A 21,338-nucleotide genomic window follows, 5' to 3' on the forward strand; every position below is an offset into this window, starting at 1 on the left:
TGTTAGCCTACCGTTAGCTAGTTAAAACTACACTCGGCAGCAGGTAACGTTAGCCTACCGTTAGCTAGTTAACACTGCACTCGACAGCAGGTAACGTTAGCCTACTGTTAGCTAGTTAACACTACACTCAGCAGCAGGTAACGTTATCCTACCGTTAGCTAGTTAAAACTACACTCGGCAGCAGTTAACGTTAGCCTACCGCTAGCTAGTTAACACTACACTCTGCAGCAGGTAATGTTAGCCTACCGTTAGCTAGTTAAAACTACACTCGGCAGCAGGTAACGTTAGCATACCGTTAGCTAGTTAACAGTACACTCGGCAGCAGGTAACGTTAGCCTACCGCTAGCTAGTTAACACTACACTCTGCAGCAGGTAATGTTAGCCTACCGTTAGCTAGTTAAAACTACACTCGGCAGCAGGTAACGTTAGCCTACCGTTAGCTAGTTAACACTACACTCGACAGCAGGTAACGTTAGCCTACTGTTAGCTAGTTAACACTACACTCAGCAGCAGGTAACGTTAGCCTACCGTTAGCTAGTTAACACTACACTCGACAGCAGGTAACGTTAGCCTACCGTAAGCTAGTTAACACTACACTCGACAGCAGGTAACGTTAGCCTACCGTTAGCTAGTTAACACTACACTCAGCAGCAGGTAACGTTAGCCTACTGTTAGCTAGTTAACACTACACTCGACAGCAGGTAACGTTAGCCTACTGTTAGCTAGTTAACACTACACTCAGCTGCAGGTAACGTTAGCCTACTGTTAGCTAGTTAACACTACACTCAGCTGCACTATTAGGCCCCTGTGGGGCGGGCTAAGCTTTTGTCCTTAATGGCATTTTTTTCCCCTTGCATTACTTTTACTTTTATTGTTTTGAAACCAGTACTTTTACACTTTTACTTGAGTAAAAAGCTTGAGTTGATACTTCAACTTCTACAGAAGTCTTTTTAAACCCTAGTATCTATACTTCTACTTGAGTAATGAATGTGAATACTTTTGACACCTCTGCACATAAATGGCACATCCTAAGGAAAGCTCATTGTGGGACTGGCTCTAGTGGCTGTAATTCTGCAAGACTGAATTTCGGGAAAGAGACTTCAGATACAGTATTAGGGGACCACTAAGGTCTATATAAAAGAGACTTCAGATACAGTATTAGAGGACCACTAAGGTCTATATAAAAGAGACTTCAGATACAGTATTAGGGGACCACTAAGGCCTATATAAAAGAGACTTCAGATACAGTATTAGGGGACCACTAAGGTCTATATAAAAGAGACTTCAGATACAGTATTAGGGGACCACTAAGGTCTATATAAAAGAGACTTCAGATACAGTATTAGGGGACCACTAAGTTCTATATAAAAGAGACTTCAGATACAGTATTAGGGGACCACTAAGGTCTACAGTGCCTTGCGAAAGTATTCGGCCCCCTTGAACGTTTCGACCTTTTGCCACATTTCAGGCCTCAAACATAAAGATATAAAACTGTAATTTTTTGTGAAGAATCAACAACAAGTGGGTCCCAATTATGAAGTGGAACGAAATTCATTGGCTATTTCAAACTTTTTTAACAAATAAAAAACTGAAAAAGTGGGCGTGCAAAATTATTCAGCCCCTTTACTTTCAGTGCAGCAAACTCTCTCCAGAAGTTCAGTGAGGATCTCTGAATGATCCAATGTTGACCTAAATGACTAATGATGATAAATAGAATCCAGCTGTGTGTAATCAAGTCTCCGTATAAATGCACCTGCTCTGTGATAGTCTCAGAGGTCCGTGTAAAGCGCAGAGAGCATCATGAAGAACAAGGAACACACCAGGCAGGTCCGGAGATACTGTTGTGGAGAAGTTTAAAGCCGGATTTGGATACAAAAGATTTCCCAAGCTTTAAACATCCCAAGGAGCACTGTGCAAGCGATCATATTGAAATGGAAGGAGTATCAGACCACTACAAATCTACGAAGACCGGCCCTCCTAAACTTTCAGCTCATACAATGAGAAGACTGATCAGAGATGCAGCGAAGAGGCCCATGATCACTCTGGATGAACTGCAGAGATCTACAGCTGAGGTGGGAGACTCTTTCCATAGGACAACAATCCGTCTATACTGCACAAATCTGGCCTTTATGGAAGAGTGGCAAGAAGAAAGCCATTTCTTAAAGATATCCATAAAAAGTGTCGTTTAAAGTTTGCCAAAAGCCACCTGGGAGACACACCAAACATGTGGAAGAAGGTGCTGTGGTCAGATGAAACCAAAATCAAACTTTTTGGCAACAATGCAAAACGTTATGTTTGGCGTAAAAGCAACACAGCTCATCACCCCTGAACACACCATCCCCACTGTCAAACATGGTGGTGGCAGCATCATGGTTTGGGCCTGCTTTTATTCAGCAGGGACAGGGAAGATGGTTAAAATTGATGGGAAGATGGATGGAGCCAAATACAGGACCATTCTGGAAGAAAACCTGATGGAGTCTGCAAAGACCTGAGACTGGGACGGAGATTTGTCTTCCAACAAGACAATGATCCAAAACATAAAGCAAAATCTACAATGGAATGGTTCACAAATAAACATATCCAGGTGTTAGAATGGCCAAGTCAAAGTCCAGACCTGAATCCAATCGAGAATCTGTGGAAAGAACTGAAAACTGCTGTTCACAAACGCTCTCCATCCAACCTCACTGAGCTCGAGCTGTTTTGCAAGGAGGAATGGGCAAAAATGTCAGTCTCGATGTGCAAAACTGATAGAGACATACCCCGCGAACTTACAGCTGTAATCGCAGCAAAAGGTGTGCGCTACAAAGTATTAACTTAAGGGGGCTGAATAATTTTGCACGCCCAATATTTCAGTTTTTTATTTGTTTAAAAGGTTTGAAATATCCAATAAATTTCGTTCCACTTCATGATTGTGTCCCACTTGTTGTTGATTCTTCACAAAAAATTACAGTTTTATATCTTTATGTTTGAGGCCTGAAATGTGGCAAAAGGTCGAAAAGTTCAAGGGGGCCGAATACTTTCGCAAGGCACTGTATATAAAAGAGACTTCAGATACAGTATTAGGGGACCACTAAGGCCTATATAAAAGAGACTTCAGATACAGTATTAGGGGACCACTAAGGTCTATATAAAAGCATCCAAAAAGCACCATGTCTTGGGACCTTTAAGATTGAACATTAGTCTGGGGAGTCTGCTCTGTGTTTTCTACCGCACAAGAGGAGTGATCAACAGCCATAGTTCAAATGACTCTGTACGCAATTGGATAGTCCCTCAACCAATCAGAGCGTAACAACAGGGTTTGAGCTGAGCTCCATTCTTTTGGCCACCAGCGGGGCTATAGCTGGTAAATTAGGCTTTTACCAAAGCCGGTTGGTAGTAAGGCAAACCCATCCTTCTTTTGTAGGAATTGTTTCAGGGCAAGTTTCTGTTCCGTGATAATCAATGACATAACATAAAAACATTTTAAAAATGGTAACTTGCCCTTTGATCTATTGCGCAACCCTCTCTAGTAACCAGACCTTGATGCTCTTTTTGAAAGAGTTCAGGCTACGATCTAACTTGTCTTAAATTTATAAAGGAAACGCAGGTCAGATATGCTGCTACGAGTATAAATACTGTGTGTCCTTTACCTAAGTTATAAGACACGACAAAAAATTGGGACACTACAATAAAACTTGCCGGTGTAACCCCCCAAAAAAAACATTATAATTTCCTTTACATAAATAAAGACATTTGCCCCACAACTTGATGCCGAAGAGGCTCAAATTGTTGTCGAAAAATTCACCAGAACGCAGGAAATGAAGTGTTTGATATGCTTTGCTCAAGTGAAGATCAGACAAAAACGAAAATGTGATTGATTTTTTTTTTTAAGGCATGTTTTATTGTTTAATTTCCAACTCTTCTTCTCACTCTCCATCTTTATTTGTCATTGTCTTCCACAGATGTTCCTCATTTCACCTCCTGCTGATTCTCCTTTCTGCTCTTCTTCTCCATCTGTCTCCATCATTCATCCTGCTTCCATTCCCTCGACCACCTTACGTTCTCCTCCTGTTCGTCTTCCCACTCCCTCCCCCATCTCCTCCTCCTCTTCATCTTTTGCTTCTTATGTTTCCTGAAATGTCCTCCGATTCCCTCACGGTCTTTCCTTCTTTTGTCCTCGCTCCCTTCCCTCGCCGTCTCTCGTCTCACTCTCATCTTTTCTCATCTTTTCTCTCTCTCTCTCTCTCTCTCTCTCTCTCTCTCTCTCTCTCTCCCTTCCATCACGTCTGTCCTGTCTTTCGTCTTCGGTTTCCTGCCTTCTGAAACATCAGCGCTCACAGCGGGGCTGTCCAACCACCCGCCGATTCTTCCCAACCGTTCACCTCTCCTCATAATGAGGATGGCGGGCGCTCGCGGTGCAGAGTTCACACACTGAAAGCAGCAATTAAACAGCGTTTATGTGTCAGTTTTAGTAAGGAGGTGGAGGCGGGGCTGTGGAGTTTGGTGCTGCAGTCCGCTGAGCGTTTCCCTCTGATGTTTTTATGATAATTCTGACACAAAGACTTTTATTTGGCTTCTGCTGCAGCATCTGCCAGATCTCTGGACGTTTCTGTCCGTTGAGGCACACATCCTGCAACATGACATCAGGACTTCGCGTAAACATACACGCCACTTTCCTAAAGCCAAGTGGCGTGTTATCTGTACGCATTTTGAGCTATCCGCGTGTATGTCTACTCTGCTCTATGCAGCGGACGGCAGTCCGCGACGTCACAGCGTAAACATACTGTTGTGTATTGAGTTACGGCTTAACCGCTAGAGGGCGCTGTAGTCCACAATACATTGTACTGGATGTTGGTAAGAACCGAAAAGGAGAAGAAGAAAAAATAAAGAAGAGAGTTAAAAAAGTTGATGCTAGCTGGACGGTCTCGTCTGTTCTGGAGTGAATAAAACTGAGACATAACACATACATGCCACATGCCACTTTCTAAAGTGCAACACGTGGCGTGTTAAAACAAACGTGGAAAGGAAACATCACACGTGGGACACAAAGTCATGTGCGGGACGCGATCCCCGCACTCCTGCGTGAAAGTCTTGTGTTTGACCCATCCTCCACCCCGACCAATCTCCCTACGCGGATTTTCGCCCTTTCATACTACTCGCTACGGCATCAATTCACACGCAATTGCAAGGTAATGTAAGTCAACGGTGGCCAAACGGCGTTGATAAACACGCTAAAAAGCGATCACGCGTCTTGATAACACGCCGATAACGGCATACGATTTGGCGTGTCATACATACGCCACTTAATAAGATCAAGGCAAGGCAATTTTATTTGTATAGCACATTTCCGCAGGGGTGCAACTCAATGTGCTTTACATAAAACATTAAAACATAGTTAGAAGTTCAATACAAAATTAAAAATAGTTGATACAGAATTAAAACAATTCATACAAAAAAAACAATTAAAAACAAAAATAAAAGAATAAAATTCCCAATACAGTGCAGTACAAAGAATTAAACATAAGCAGTATCAGAAAGAAAGGTCTTCAGCCTTGTTTTTAAAAGAGCTGAGCGTGGGTGCCGATCTACAGTTTACCGGAAGTTCATTCCAGATGCGTGGTGCATAGAAACCGAACGCTGCTTCCCCCTTTTTTGTTCTGACTCTGGGGACAGCAAGCAAACCTGTCCCTGATGATCTTAGAAGCCTCTGCGGTTCATAGTTCACAAGTAGATCCGATAGGTAATTTGGCCCTAGACCATTTAGCGACTTATAAACCAGAAGAAGAATCAGTCTGCATCCTGAACTGTGATCAAAATAAAACGTGTCTCTAATGCACAGAAAACTGTACTAAGGCAAGCTGTTCTCATGAACCATTCGCACACATAGCTACGAAAACGTTATTCTATGTCCTCGACGTTCCACTTCCGGGTTTGCTCCGGTGCCGCAGGAAATTCTGCCGAATGCATGTCTTTTCGCTGATGTCCGACACGACATACGAATTGTTGTGCATAAGTTTTCGTACGATATCGCATACAAACTAAACTGCATCGCCCGCTGAGAAGGACCGTCACCTCACGGTGCTCTATATCCAGCTCACAGTCACCTTTTTTCGGCTAAACTTACTGTCACGTGACCGGCCGGCTGGTCGTTGTAATTTCGTAAGATATTATACGAATTGTTGTGCGTACGCTTTTGCACGACATGCGTTGGCTGAGGTAGCTCTCCTTTTCCACACAGTGTTACATGTTTAAAAGCCAAGGCAGCTTTATTTGTTTAGCACATTTCAGCAACAGGGCAATTCAAAGTGCTTAACGTCAAAATTATTCAAATACAAGAATAAAAGTTACAGTGCAGTATAAGAAATTCAACATTAAAGTGCCCATATTATGAAAAAAACACTTTTTCTGGGATTTGGGGTGTTCTTTTGTGTCTCTGGTGCTTCCACACACATACAAACTTTGAAAAAAATCCATCCATGCTGTTCTGAGTGAGATACGGTTTCTGAATGTGTCCTGCCTTCAGTCTCCTGGTGAGCTGTTCAAAATCGGCCTCGGACTGTGACGTCACAGTCCGAAATGAGCTGGCTAACCACAACCGTTAGCTCGTAGCGTTAGCGTTAGCCGGCTAATGCTAGCGTTAGCCGACTAACGCTAAAGCTAACGCTAGCATGCTACGTCGTTCTCAATAGCAAAGCACTGCTACAACACACACAAGTTCACCATAATCTCCAAAAGAACTACTTACATGTGCGCCCTCATTTAGAAGAAGTCTCCCAGCTAATCCTGCCTTGTAACTGACTGAAGTTGGAGAAACAGCCTCTCTTTTACTGTCTCTAGAGCTAGCTAGCTGACATGCTCTACATCTGAGCTACTGAGCATGTGCGAGTGCAATCAAAGATAGTACAGAAGAAGAAAAGAGGTCTCACTCTGTAGCTAAAACAGAAACCAGGTGAAAAGAGGATCTGCAGCAGTGAGAGAGAGCTGTGCAGTACTACAACAATATGGTGTTTTTTGAAAATTAAACCATGTAAACCTATTCTGGTACAACCTTAAAATACAATTATGAACCTGAAAATGAGCATAATATGGGCGCTTTAAAGAGCAGTTAAAACAGTTAAAAATATAAAAGCAGATAAAATACAAGATTTTATGGTGCTAGTATGGGACAATGTATACCCACCGGTCTTACTTTTTAATTTCTCTTGATACGCTTATATAGATTTTCATACAGTTTCAACAATGCAACTTCAGTATAAGAAATGAATAATTATTTAAAGAACGACAATATCAAAAAGAAAGGTCTTCAGCCTTGATTTAAAAGAACTGAGAGTAAGGATTGAACTTTCCAAACTGTACACATCGACAGAATCAGAATCAGGAAGCATTCACGACTTTGTCCTGAGACATTTTGCTTCTTCTAGCTACACTGCCTCAGATAATGAATGTGTACACACACACACAACACACACACACACACACACACACACACAGCTGAACACTGATGCAGAGTGACAGACACACGGACAAACAGACTCTCTCCTCTGGAGCTCCATCTGTGTAATGACATCTCACGCTTGGTTAGGACTCTGCTGCATAATTAGAGCTCTGGCAGCTGATGGATGGCACTGCAGCACCTCCACCCTGCAGACCTTGGCCTCACCTCGGGCCGGGGGCCGGGGCTGAGGTCTGCAGGGGACCCAAAATGTACTCGACCGTAAAAACTGGAACTGTACTACGGACCAAAAACGAGAAGTTAACTCTCACTGTCTGCTCGAAAGCCTTCAGTAGGCTTTTTACTGCAGACATTTTGACTTGGAAAAAAAAAACCATTGTAACTACTAACATTAATCGTAGTGTGCCATTAACTAATAACATTAATCGTAGTGTGCCATTAACTAATAACATTAATCGTAGTGTGCCATTAACTAATAACATTAATCGTAGTGTGCCATTAACTAATAACATTAATCATAGTGTGCCATTAACCTTTGTGTAGTGTTGTCTTACTGCTGACCATGAAATGCTTTTTTCGAAGTTTTTCAACGTTTAAGTCACTTTTTTCGACATTTTTCGAGCTTTTCTTTACTACCACCATCTTATTACCGCTAGTTTTACACTGGTTTGGGGAATTCATGGTCAACAAACCTCATTTATATGAAATTTAGCCACATTTTTTGGTTAAAAAAAAATGAAATTATGAATTATTTTGTTGGAACATATGTTGATGGATAATCACAGAGTGTCAAAGTTTAGTCACTGTTTTGAAACTACAGTGAAATACCTGCGAAGAACGTTGTATGGAACCATCTATGTTATTTTTCTGCAATTTGTTTAAAATAATCCCATATTTCTGAAATAAAAAACTTTGAAAACGGGTCAAATTTGACATTTAGGAGGGTTAAGACCAGGACTCTGCACAGCTGAATTATTTAAGGTTATTAACTAGTTACAAGACGGGGACAGAGCTCTAACACCTTTGCATTTGCCTAAAGTTGAATCCAGGCTACTTTACGCAAATCATAAAATAAAGACAATCTAAAACAGAGACAGATGCAACAACTGCGGCTTATTTTTTCCACCTAAAATGTTTTCTTAGAAATAAACTAATCCTGCTTTATGCTGTATGTATTGTATAAAAATATAATCAACTAGGAAGGCCCTCGGAGAGCGCAGACCTCCGCCAAGACCGACTGACATTAAAATAATTACCAATTGATTCAAACTTCACCTTTCTGTATTTTTTTTAAAACAGATATGATTGTGAAATCTCTCTCCTCCGTTGCAGGCGAATCCCATGTATAGTCAATAAGTTCAATGGATTTCCATAATGAGTTTTACTTTAATGCCTTTCATGATTATTTTCCTCCTTAATCAGAGTAGGCGTCATCATTTCCAAACGCTGGGAATCTCATTTTGGAGCGAAACCTTTGCTGGCTGCAGGGATGCAGAGCGCAACCAAACTCTCCACGAGGGCACAAATTGATTCATACGTTTCTGTCTACGATGCAAATCAGCAGGGGGGACGAGATAACGAAGCCACGGATGACAGGAAGCTGCTAATAGTTGATACACGGTTGATCGGTTAGCATAATGAAAAGCATGACCAACAGCTTCATCCATCCACAAAAAACTGTGACATTTTATGTTAGTATGTGTGTTGGCCGCCAGTAGCAGTGTTTAGTTGTTCATTATCAAAATCTGTGTTGCCTGAAACTTGTCCTTTTTCATGAATATTTACCACCACCATCAATTCCAAGTATTCCTATAGGTTTGAAATTTTACTTTTGTGTTTGCATGAATTGGGTTATGCGTATATGGGTTAATACGTTAGCCGGTAATTCAATTCAATTCAATTTTATTCATAGTATCAAATCATAACAGAGTTATCTCGAGACACTTTACAGATAGAGTAGGTCTAGACCACACTCTATAAATTCCAAAACCCCAACAATTACAGTAATTCCCTCAAGAGCAAGCATTAGCAGTGGCTGTAGCGACAGTGGCGAGGAAAAACTCCCTTTTAGGAAGAAACCTCGGCAGACCCAGACTCTTGGTAGGCGGTGTCTGACGGGCCGGTTGGGGGTGTGATGAACAATGGCGATAATAGTCACATTAAAGATAGTGGAACAGTGACTTCGAAGGTCATGGTGGAAGTCCATGTCATGTCAGATGCGGCGGACGAAGCAGGACGCAGCAGGACGCAGCAGGATGCAGCAGAGAATCGCAGAGAAAAATAAGGACTCCGGGGAGTAAACTCCCCAGAGCTAGGTTAGTAACAAGCATTTCTGGGACAGGATGCATACAAAAGGAAACAAGTAGAGATGAGAGAGCAGCTCAGTGTGTCACAGTAAGGAAGGAACTTCCCTGGCAGTCTAGAATTATAATAGCATGACTAAGAGAGGCAGGTTAAGGTAAGGGACATACAGGACATACTGCTCTGCCTTTCGCATTTTCTCTGTCACATGATAAACTCTCAGGTGCTGCTAATGCTGCTAACGGGTATCGTAGCTTCCCGGCCCCCGGCAAGTTTGAAGAAGGAGTCATGGAGGACCACACGTATTCAAAATCCAAATTTCAGGATCAGGAGTCTTCTTCTTCTTCGCCCAGAAAAAGGAGATTGAAAAGAGAGACCGGTAGCCTAGAAATCTAGACGCACCCTAGTGGCAGCAAATTTATTTTGCAGCCAGGGGGGGGGTCTAGGCACTCTCCATTGACGTGCGAGCTGGAAAAACCAAATTTTGGTCAGGCCAATCACATCGTGTATAGAGTCGGTGGGCTGCTGCTGCTGCTGCTGCTGGGAACAGCTGTCTTCTGGAAGACTTGGAGTTCAGCTTTTCTTTGAGAAAAGAACAAAGAACGGCACAGAAGTCATTCTTAATAAAGGAAGATGTGTTCGGAGTTTTGCCGACCGGATACGGCAAAAGTTTTATCTATCAACTAGCCTTGCTCTGCCTGGTTGTAGCGCTATCCTATTACGTGCAGAGGGGAATTTGAAAGACAACCGTTTATCCCGCCCCTCGGATTGAGGCCTGCCAATGGTGAGTTCCCAGACCCAACATCTGGATGTGGGTCTGGCCTGTCAGGCTAAGAGACCGGCTTTTTCGAAGCGTGAAGGCGCGAGAGGGTTGATTGCGATATATCATCTCAACGCTAGATGGGAGAAATTCCCACACGTTGGACCTTTTAAGGTGGCTGTATGTAACTTTCTGTTTGTGTTGACGCATTCTCATGAACAGGTCCACGTGATATTGTTCGAAAATGTATGCACACCAAAACGTATGATATCCTACGAAATTAGGAGATGTGGTTGCGTGACGCCGGCTGGCTACGAGCTCCATGACGCCGAGCAGCAGTTGCTAGTTGTTTAAGCCGCTACAGAGCTTTGTGATGCCGGCTACAGACCTCTGTTGTATCAGCGGTAGTTGGTGGTTCAGTTACCCGAAAATAGGAAACTTTGAGCCGGGTACAAAGCACTGCGAGCTGCCGGTTGTTTAGGCCGACATTACGGTTAAATTTAGTCCGCAAAATTTAGTTTTTGCTGCAACGAAAGTTAAGATTAGGCACCAAAACGACTAGTTAAAGCAACACCAAAGCACTTTTCCTCTTCGGTCCCCCTACAGGTTGGAAGCGGAATTGTCCATTACCGCTGATCTGGCAAACTTGCATAGTGCGGTTATATATATATATATATATATATATATATATATATATATATATATATATATATATATATATATATATATATTGTTATAGGAATCACTGGAATTGTTGGGTCCTTCTAAATTGTAGAGTGTGGTCTAGACCTACTCTATTTGTAAAGTGTCCTGAGATAACTCCTGTTATGATTTGACACTATAAATAAAATGTAACTGAATTGAATAGCCGATAGAGGGCCGCAAAGCGAATGCAGACGTGCCGTTCACCCTGTTATGAGTTCATGAACCACTGAAACGATTTTGGAAACGTTATTTTAGAGATCTTTTCTTTACAGTGCTTTATTACTGAATTAGCGTTACCGGGAGGTCATATAGTTGCGATGAATGTTTTGCTCAGACAGAAAATAATTCACTTACAATAAGAGAATAGGTTACAGATGCATCGCTGCATTTCAAGTGTTGCATACGGTAACTTTGCCTACTTTGAAAGTATCGTGAGCTAAACCGGCTATCGCTGTCACTGTGTCACGAGCCAAAGCATTAAGAGATTGTTGTAGCAACCAGCGTAATAACTTAGATTCATACAGCGCATTTCATGAACGCTTTACACAAGAACAGGGAGACAAGGGTAAAGAAAATAGTAAGCCAACACAAACACGGACTAAAAGGAATAACACGAAGGCGCTAAATGGAAGGGGGACGTCATTTAATGTCAGCTACTGATGTACAACCACACTGCGCAATCTAAAGTTGTTTTATGAATGAAAAAGACATATTATACATATTACGTTTGCTGTTACAGGTCATTTATGATCATCAGATGAAAAATTACACAGTTGCAGCCATTAATGTCTAAACCGCTGGCAACAAAAGTGAGTACACCCATTTTAGACATTAATGGCTGTGTGTTGAGTTATTTTGAGGGGACAGCACATTGACACTGTTATACAAGCTGGACACTTAATACTTTACATTGTAGCAAAGTGTAATGTCTTCAGTGTTGTCCCATTAAAAGATGTAATGACATATCTACTAAAATGTGAGGGTTGTACTCACTTTTGTGAGATACTGTATAGTCACTTTAAGGGTCATTTTACCAGAATTAAAAGGCACTTTGTACGAGACCCCCTCTCGAAAACTCAACAAACGTCTTTTAAACAGTTTTTTTTAGCAACTGCAGCTTATTTCTGGCATAAAATGCTTTCAGAGACACATTTCGATGAACTATTTTTGTAAAATAAGCACGAAACGAGCCGCCATGTTGGTATGTTTCGAAAATCCGGGAGCAGACAGCCAACGAGCCCAATCTCTGTAAGGTTAGTAAAAAGTAAAAAAAAAAAAAAAAAGGTTTCAGTTTTATGTGCCAAGATTTTGGAATAGTCAGATTTTATCATAATTGACTAAAGAAAGAAAGTAGAAGTAGGAGATTGTTGTTGGCTTCCTAATGAGCACAGAGTCGGCAGGTTATTTATGCTGTCTGACCTCTCATACTTTCTGATTTTACGAATGAATAAATCTTCATCTGGAGAGGAAAAGTAAGCAGTTGCTGTAGGGTAGGGATCTTCAACAAGGGGTCCGGGACCTCTAGGGGGTCCTCAGAGTCAATGCAGGGGGGCCTCCAAATTATTGTTAATTTTTGAAAGTCTTTTTCAAAAATTAAAAAGTCATAACATGAATCCAACATAGTAATTAGCAAATACAAATTCCCTCTTCTTACTGGCCCATAGGTTAGGTAGTCACTAAGGTAGCCATCCACAGACGCAGTTTATTCTAAGGATTCACTGTGCCACATGTATGTTTAACATTAAAACTTTCATTCATAAAATCATGCCAACAATTATTAGGCTATCTTAATAGCTTAGTATTCTATGCAAACAAGAAAAGGTATGTATAAAGGCTTTAGGCTGCCCTGCATGTTATTATAGGCCCAGTTTAATATGCAACTTCATTTTATACAATACATGTAGTAGGGGGTCCCTGCTCTGTCTCTCTTTCAGTTAAGGTGATGGTTCGGAGTAAGTTACCCCACTAATAATGCCCGAAATGATACCAAACGTCTACAAGTAGTACAAATAGGTTATGCTCTCATAAAACAATGGATTGGAAAGTTTGTAAGTACACCAGAAGTTTATGAACACTTGCCTGCTCTCTTCTGCTCTCTGTTGCTGCTGCTGCTACCGGCAGTTAGACGAGTGCTTAGGGCCGTCTATAAATTACTACACCGAAAAGAGATGCAACAAAAATATTTATTAATTCAATGATTAAATAAGGTAATGTCTCCAAACTTACTTCAATTATAACTTGTCTCCTGCTAGTTATACTACAGCACTTACTTTAAATAAAAAAAAAAAAAAAAAATTTTTTTTTTTTTTTTTTTTTTTTTTTTTAAAAAAAAAAAAAAAAAAAAAAAAAAAAAAAAATTTTTAAAAAAAAAAAAAAAATATTGTCAGTCAGTCTGACATTTATTTCATTTGTAAAGAAGAACATCACATGGATTTCTTTGCACTTCCAGCTTTTGCTCTGTTTTACCGCAAACCGATACGATGTAGTCGCCGTCGGCGGTACTGTATATAACATATTTAGGTGAATCATTGGTAAAAATAAATAGATTCTAGGGAAAAGAATCCAGTTAAAAAAAATCGTCGCAAAAAACAATCACGATTCGTACGATTTTAGATTTTTTTTCCCCCAACCGCTAAATGGTTTGGTTAGTTTCCTTTCATTATCAGAGCACATCTGGCAATAACCACGTTGCTCCTGCTCTCCCTTTTATTTCCTCCTCCAATCTGGTGACTGTGTTCACAATGTCGCTTCCTTTCTGATCCGGCATCGAGGACAAATACGATAAAGCACTCGGCGTCGACGGAGGAGTCGCAGTCAAAAGATTTTGTTTGTTTCCATGACGGCTGTTCTGTTTCCATGACAGCTGTCTGCATCTGGCTCCGAAACCAGCTTCTCCCACCTTCTCCGCTACCAACGTGACGTTTGGATATGATGGAAAAAGTAGGGTTTTTGGGAAAGGGTGCTGGTTTTCTGGCTCAAAGGACTCTCTGATTTAAATGAGGATTGTCACTCCCACTAGGACCTGATTCTTCACTCCAACTGGTTTTGTTTTTTGACAAACCAAACCCTACAGCAGGGGTCTTCAACGTTTTTTAAGTCAAGGACCCCTTAAAGTGATGGTTCGGAGTAATTCACCCTAGGGTCCTTTGCACCATGACCTCGAGCAAAACACCCCCCCAGAAGCTTTTTTCACCTGGGTCTAACATTGGGAGAGTTAGCGTAGAGTAGCGTAGAGTAGCGTTAGCCGCTGAATAGCTTAGCGCAGGGGCTAATGGACCCACGTTTGTATCTCGTAAGTTACACCACTAATAATGCCCGAAATGATACCAAACGTCTACAAGTAGTACAAATAGGTTATGCTCTCATAAAACGATGGATTGTAAAGTTTGTAAGTACACCAGAAGTTTATGTAAATAACACTTGCCTGCTGGCTTCTGCTCTCTGCTGTTGTTGTTGCTGCTGTAATCAATACTTCTAGTAGTAGTAGTATAGTATTCTAGAATCGCAATAAATGAAAATCGCGATACAATCTGAATCAGCAGCCGTGTATCGTGAAAGAATCGAATCGGGACAAAAGCATATCGTCCCAGCCCTATAAACTAGAGATGGTCCGATACCGATGGTATCGGCTCCGATACTGCCTAAAACGCTGGTATCGGTATCGGGAAGTACTGGAGTTTATGCACCGATCCGATACCACGTAATAAAGCCCTAAAGAAAATCTACGTTAAAGTAGTTAATTTATGTTATTTTTCCGTTATAACTGACTGTCAAACTGGAGAATAAAAGAAAGCTCTGGGGCATTCATTGTTTGTGTTTGTTCATGTTTCACAAAGAGTTTAACCTGACAGAAATCATATCACATCCATACAGGGATAGTAGTATACAGCTGTTATACATCATATCACATCTATACAGGGATAGTAGTATACAGCTGTTATACATCATATCACATCCATACAGGGATAGTAGTATACAGCTGTTATACATCATATCACATCCATACAGGGATAGTAGTATACAGCTGTTATACATCATATCACATCCATACAGGGATAGTAGTATACAGCTGTTATACATCATATCACATCTATACAGGGATAGTAGTATACAGCTGTTATACATCATATCACATCCATACAGGGATAGTAGTATACAGCTGTTATATCCCATCACATCCATACAGGGATAGTAGTATACAGCTGTTATACATCATATCACATCCATACAGGGATAGTAGTATACAGCTTAAATAATATCACATCCATACAGGGATAGTAGTATACAGCTGTTATACATCATATCACATCCATACAGGGATAGTAGTATACAGCTGTTATACATCATATCACATCCATACAGGGATAGTAGTATACAGCTGTTAAATCATATCACATTCATACAGGGATAGTAGTATACAGCTGTTAAATAATATCACATTCATACAGGGATAATAGTATACAGCTGTTAAATAATATCACATCCATACAGGGATAGTAGTATACAGCTGTTATACATCATATCACATCCATACAGGGATAGTAGTATACAGCTGTTATACATCATATCACATCCATACAGGGATAGTAGTATACAGCTGTTAAATAATATCACATTCATACAGGGATAATAGTATACAGCTGTTAAATAATATCACATTCATACAGAGATAGTAGTATACAGCTGTTATACATCATATCACATCCATACAGGGATAGTAGTATACAGCTGTTATACATCATATCACATCCATACAGGGATAGTAGTATACAGCTGTTATACATCATATCACATCCATACAGGGATAGTAGTATACAGCTGTTATACATCATATAACATCCATACAGGGATAGTAGTATACAGCTGTTATACATCATATCATAGTAGTAGTATACAGCTGTTAAAACATAAAAAAATATATGACACACTGGTATCGGATCGGTACTCCGTATCGACTGACACGCAAATTCAGGTATCGGAATTGGTATCGGGCCATCTCTACTATAAACCCATGGTTTTACGTTCCAGTAATCAGACGATGTTCTGATTCAGAGCGGCTCTAAGCTAAAGGGGTGAAGGGGGTAATGAACAAAAGATACTCAAAGAGCCCAAAGGACCTCAGCAACTCAGACGTGTCCTCTGTGATTTGGACACGACTTCAGCAAATCATAAATCATGACCAGCAACACTCTGGACATGACCTCAGCGACTCCGACATAAACTCCGAGACTCGGATGTGGCCTCGGTGACTCGAGCATGAGCTCGGTAAATTAGACATGATTTCAATCAAATACAGATGCGGCTTCAGAGAATTGGATATTAACTCTGAGACCTGGACATGACCTCAGCAACTTGGGTATTAACTCAGGGGGAATCGGGCGTTGCGAGTATGACGTGAGTGCGGCCGTTTAGACGTGACTTAAGCATGTCAAACATGACATCAGCACACAACTCCAAGATATTCAGCTTACTGTCACAGAGGAGTGAAGAAACTACAACATGTTCACATTTAAGAAGCTGGAATCAGAGACGTTTGACTTTCTTTTCATAAAAAAAATTAGTCAATCCGATTAATCGATTAATTTAGTAGTTGATAACTAATCGATTAATCGATTCATCTTTCTCTCATCTTCTCAACTCCAGACATGATACTCAGTAACTTGAGGGAAGTATCTGAGATGATCTTGGAGACTTGGACATTAACTCAGTGACTCGAACATGAGCTTTGTAACTTAGACATGACCTCAGCAATTTCGGATATGACCTCATGGCTCTGACATTTAGTCTCGCATTGCCAGACCTTCCTCCACAGCGCTGCGGAGGAGGGTCTGGCGAGTCCACACAGCAATACGGGATGGGAGAAAAGATAGTCTAGCTAGCTGTCTGGAGAACGCCAACACAAAGAAAGAGGAAGGTGACGAGACATCCGGCCGAAATGAAAGACAATCTGACGGAAGTGGAACGTCGTGGATATAGACTACTATTAACTCAGCAACTCACATATGAGCTCTGCAAAGTAGACATGAGCCTAAGAGAATAAGAACAGAGCCTCAGATACCCTCTAAAATGCTGGTAACGCTATCTGCGAGTACACAATGCCATGCACCGATCCAATACCACGCAATTTAAAGGGGTGATAGAATGCAAAACCGATTTTACCCTCACATAGCCGCAGGCTCTATCAATGGGACTCGCGGACAAGCGGCGTTTATTTCCCCAATCGTTTGTTTAAATAACTCAACACATTATAATTACACACATTAAAAGATTAACTGAAACCTGTGGTAAGAGATTGCTGGCGTAACAAGCTCGCTGACCGCGCCTTCACTCACATACACCGGGCATTTAGCTAGCAGGAAGAGGGGAGCTGCAGGCCCTGGAGCTTTGTCAGGGCAGGGGCATTTGGTTGTCCATTAGCCCAAGAGACGGTGCCAGTCATGACGGAGCTCCAAGTACCTCACAGCAGGCCGGGGTCTGTGAAGGAAGGCAGGCCGGGCGGCGAGGCAGCTACACAGGCAGCACCGGCGCTGAACTCTGACGCACAGTCGGACAAAATTTGCAATTAGCCATCCATTTTCGTAAAGCGGCCCATATTTGAGCTTTATATAGTTGATTTCTCGCATAAAAAAGTTTCAGAAGTGAATTTTTTAATGGAATAGCCCGACAAACAATGTATAACTTTGCAGTGTCTGAAATATGAGAGTCTCCCATGTGTTTCTATGTAGTTTGCTCAAACCAATCAGCGCGTAGCTCATTCTGAATATTCATGAGCATACCATATTTGGAAGAAAAGCTCTTGTTCCAAATAGAGCCATTTCACAGGGTAGTTAAGGGCCTAATAAAATAGCATTCGGGCAATTTTCAGCCCAACCAATGTTACATACCCTATTAGGAGACCTTAAGGAACAGTGTAAAATACCCTATATAATCATTCTATCACCCCTTTAACCCAGAAAAAAAAATCTATTTAAAGTAGTTTCACTCTGATAAAACGGCCGTTTGCTAACAAATGCTCTCCGCTAGCCGACCAAACGGAAATCAATTATTCTTTGCCACTCTAAAAACAGTAGTTGTTGCAGGGTTTCTCCCAGTGTATTGCAAGCCTGGTGGCCCGGGCCTAAGTCACTGGGAGCGGGGGCAATATAAATCTATCTTTTAAGAAGTTTTTTTAAACTACAGTTTCAGTGGGGCGGTTGGAAACTTAGAGGTTAGGTCATATTTTGAAACCTCCAGTTAGCTTTTCACTTCAACTATTTGGCTCTATATTAATGCTGCCGTCCGTCTGGGACTGGCCCCAGCCGGGCCCTCGTCGAAAAACCCCGATGTATGTGGCTTTGGCAACTGACCTCGACGATGGAAATCAACTCGGCGTCTCAGACATGACGTCAATGACTTGGGACGCTCTGTGACTCAGCTGTGACCTCTGGGACTAAGACATAAACTCATCAATCTGGACATTACCTCAGGCAGGACCACAGAGACCGGACATGACCAGGGCTCGGGCGCAATCTCTAACTTCGTGGAACTCGACTTGGGACTCGAGCTTCTTGGCTAAGACACCAGCCGTGGTCTGGGTTTGTTTCCTGTCAAGCTGCTGAATGGCTGCATGAAGTTGTCTTTCTTCCCCCATTAGCTCTGCGAGCACTTTCAGCTAAACATCCTCCGCTCAGTGGTGTCAGAGAGTTCTTCAACCCCGGCAGAACATTCTGCTTTATTTTAGACAACGTTGGTCGAAAAATTGACAAAACCTCTAACTCAAGTGCGAGCAGGATGTTTCTAATGTCTGGTTTGTTAAGTTTCTTTACAGTTTGCTCGGTCTTCTTCCCCTCCAGCAGGGCAGCGGTGGACCAATGCCAGAGCTCGGTCTGCTGAGGAGAAATGTGTGTGTGTGTGTGTGTGTGTGTGTGTGTGTGTGTGTGTGTGTGTGTGTGTGTGTGTGTGTGTGTGTGTGTGCTGAGGAGGAGTGCTAACGAGGCTCGGCCAGCTGGGAGGTGAAGCTGCTGCAGGGCGACCTTTGACCTGCAAGAGGCTCCTTCTCAGACTGGGCTGCCTCTGGCGGGGTCGTGGCGCCCCACGCTCGCCGCTAGGCAACGGTCGGGGTCAGAGCAAGGAACCCCAAGCCTCCATCCTGCCGTTTCCAACACCGACCAATCGACCGGCCGCGGGAGAACGGAGTAGGAGGAGGAAGGGAGAGAGGGAGGAGGGGTGAGTCTCAAATTTCTCGTTCTCTCTGTTTTCCATCAGCAGAAACAAAGCTGATTATGTTTTACGAACACGTACGGTAGGTCTGCTGGAGGGAGGGAGACGAGAAGCATGGGTGGAAGACGTACTCGGATACTTAAAGCTTTAGTGCGTAACTTTTTAATATTAATGAACGTCCGTTAACATTCAAGCCGTTGCCAAATGAGTCGCTACAAAGCTAATTAAGACTATCAGCTTCCACACAACTCTCTCTGGATTTATCAGTATGACTATGTTCAGAAGATTGGGGCGTCCGGTGACTTTTGCGCGCACAAACTCGAGTGAAGATAATGACCTTTTTTTAATTCTCCGTGTCCTCCTTGGCTACTAGCAACTGCGCGGAGGGGGGGTTGCGCGCGATCACGCAAGGCTTGTATCATGTGGACGCGCCGACAGTTTTGTTGTCATTAGCAATACAACAGTGTAAAAATTCTCAATTACAAGTTAAAGTCCTGCACTCAAAAGTGCTGTCAGCAAAATGTATGGACAAAATCATAATCACTATTTGGGTCCATATTGAAAGCTCGTTTAATTAACACAGTTACTGATTGACTTTTGGAAAGATGAAACGGTGAAAACACCTTGAACTGTGAAATTCCCCTTAATACTTTCCCCATTTGAACTGTTTGAATTCCCCTTCAGAACACAAAATAAGAGTTTACTTGCAAAATGTAATGTACAAAATTATCCTTTATCTCGATTACATTGCTTTTTGTGATGGTTGGAAGCAGAAATCACGTTCAAAAACTTTAAAGTGCTCATATTATGCTCATTTTCAGGTTCATAATTGTATTTAGAGGTTGTACCATAATAGGTTTACATGGTTTAATTTTAAAAAAAAAACACCATATTTTTGTTGTACTGCACATTGCTGCAGCTCCTCTTTTCACCCTGTGTGTTGAGCTCTCTGTTTTAGCTACAGAGTGAGACATCTCACTTCTATCCTATCTTCGTTGGGAGTCGCACATGCGCAGTAGCTAGGTAAGGACTACTAGCCAGTCAGAAGCAGAGGTTGAGGGCGTGCCCTGACAGTACCTAGGTAAGGACTACTAGCCAGTCAGAAGCAGAGTATGAGGGCGTGCCCTGACAGTACCTAGGTAAGGACTACTAGCCAGTCAGAAGCAGTTTGGAGCAGTTGGTGAACAGTGTTTTCTGTTGGAGATGGTAAGTCCCTTTGGGGGGGGGACTTTGGGCTTTTTCACTTTGTAAACCTATAACGTGCACAAAAAAGATATATAACACAATAAAGGAAAGGGAAAAAGCCAAAAAGCGTAATATGAGCACTTTAAGTATCAATGCTAATACTCATTACTCATGCCTGCTTGTTTTGATGAATTTGTATTATACGTACTGTATATTTACTATATTATATGATTATTATCTATGCAATAATGTGTAACTTTTTATTGTTATAGTTGGTTGAGGTTAAGCAAATTTTAACTAATTCTTGAACTTAGTTCAATCTTCAAAACCTTTGACATTTCTATACAATTGCATCATAAAAACTTATTTTCCTTAAACAAGTGAGAAAAGCTGTCAGTGCAGTAAGAATACTATATTTATCCTTATTAAAAAAGTGAAAGAATGAACAAAACTTTGTTTTTGGAAATAGGAATTGCATAGGTTGGAATATTCTCAGACATATTTACCAGTTTGAAATAAATAACTCCATTACAGGTCACATAATATTAAATGCATGTACGAGCAGCCCGTATAGAACAACTTAATGTGATCACGTTTACTGGTTTACAGTCCGACTGGGAGCAGACATCTCCCACTTTAATTTTGTGATCTGGGTTTCATACGCCTTCACTCCCAATTGAGTTGCATGGTACTAAACTTTATTAAATGTAGTTTGAAAAACTATATTCCCAAAGCAGTGATGTGTAAGAAAACAAT

Source organism: Perca fluviatilis, chromosome 18 (assembly GCF_010015445.1).
Source record: "Perca fluviatilis chromosome 18, GENO_Pfluv_1.0, whole genome shotgun sequence".
In the NCBI taxonomy this organism is placed as follows: domain Eukaryota; kingdom Metazoa; phylum Chordata; class Actinopteri; order Perciformes; family Percidae; genus Perca; species Perca fluviatilis.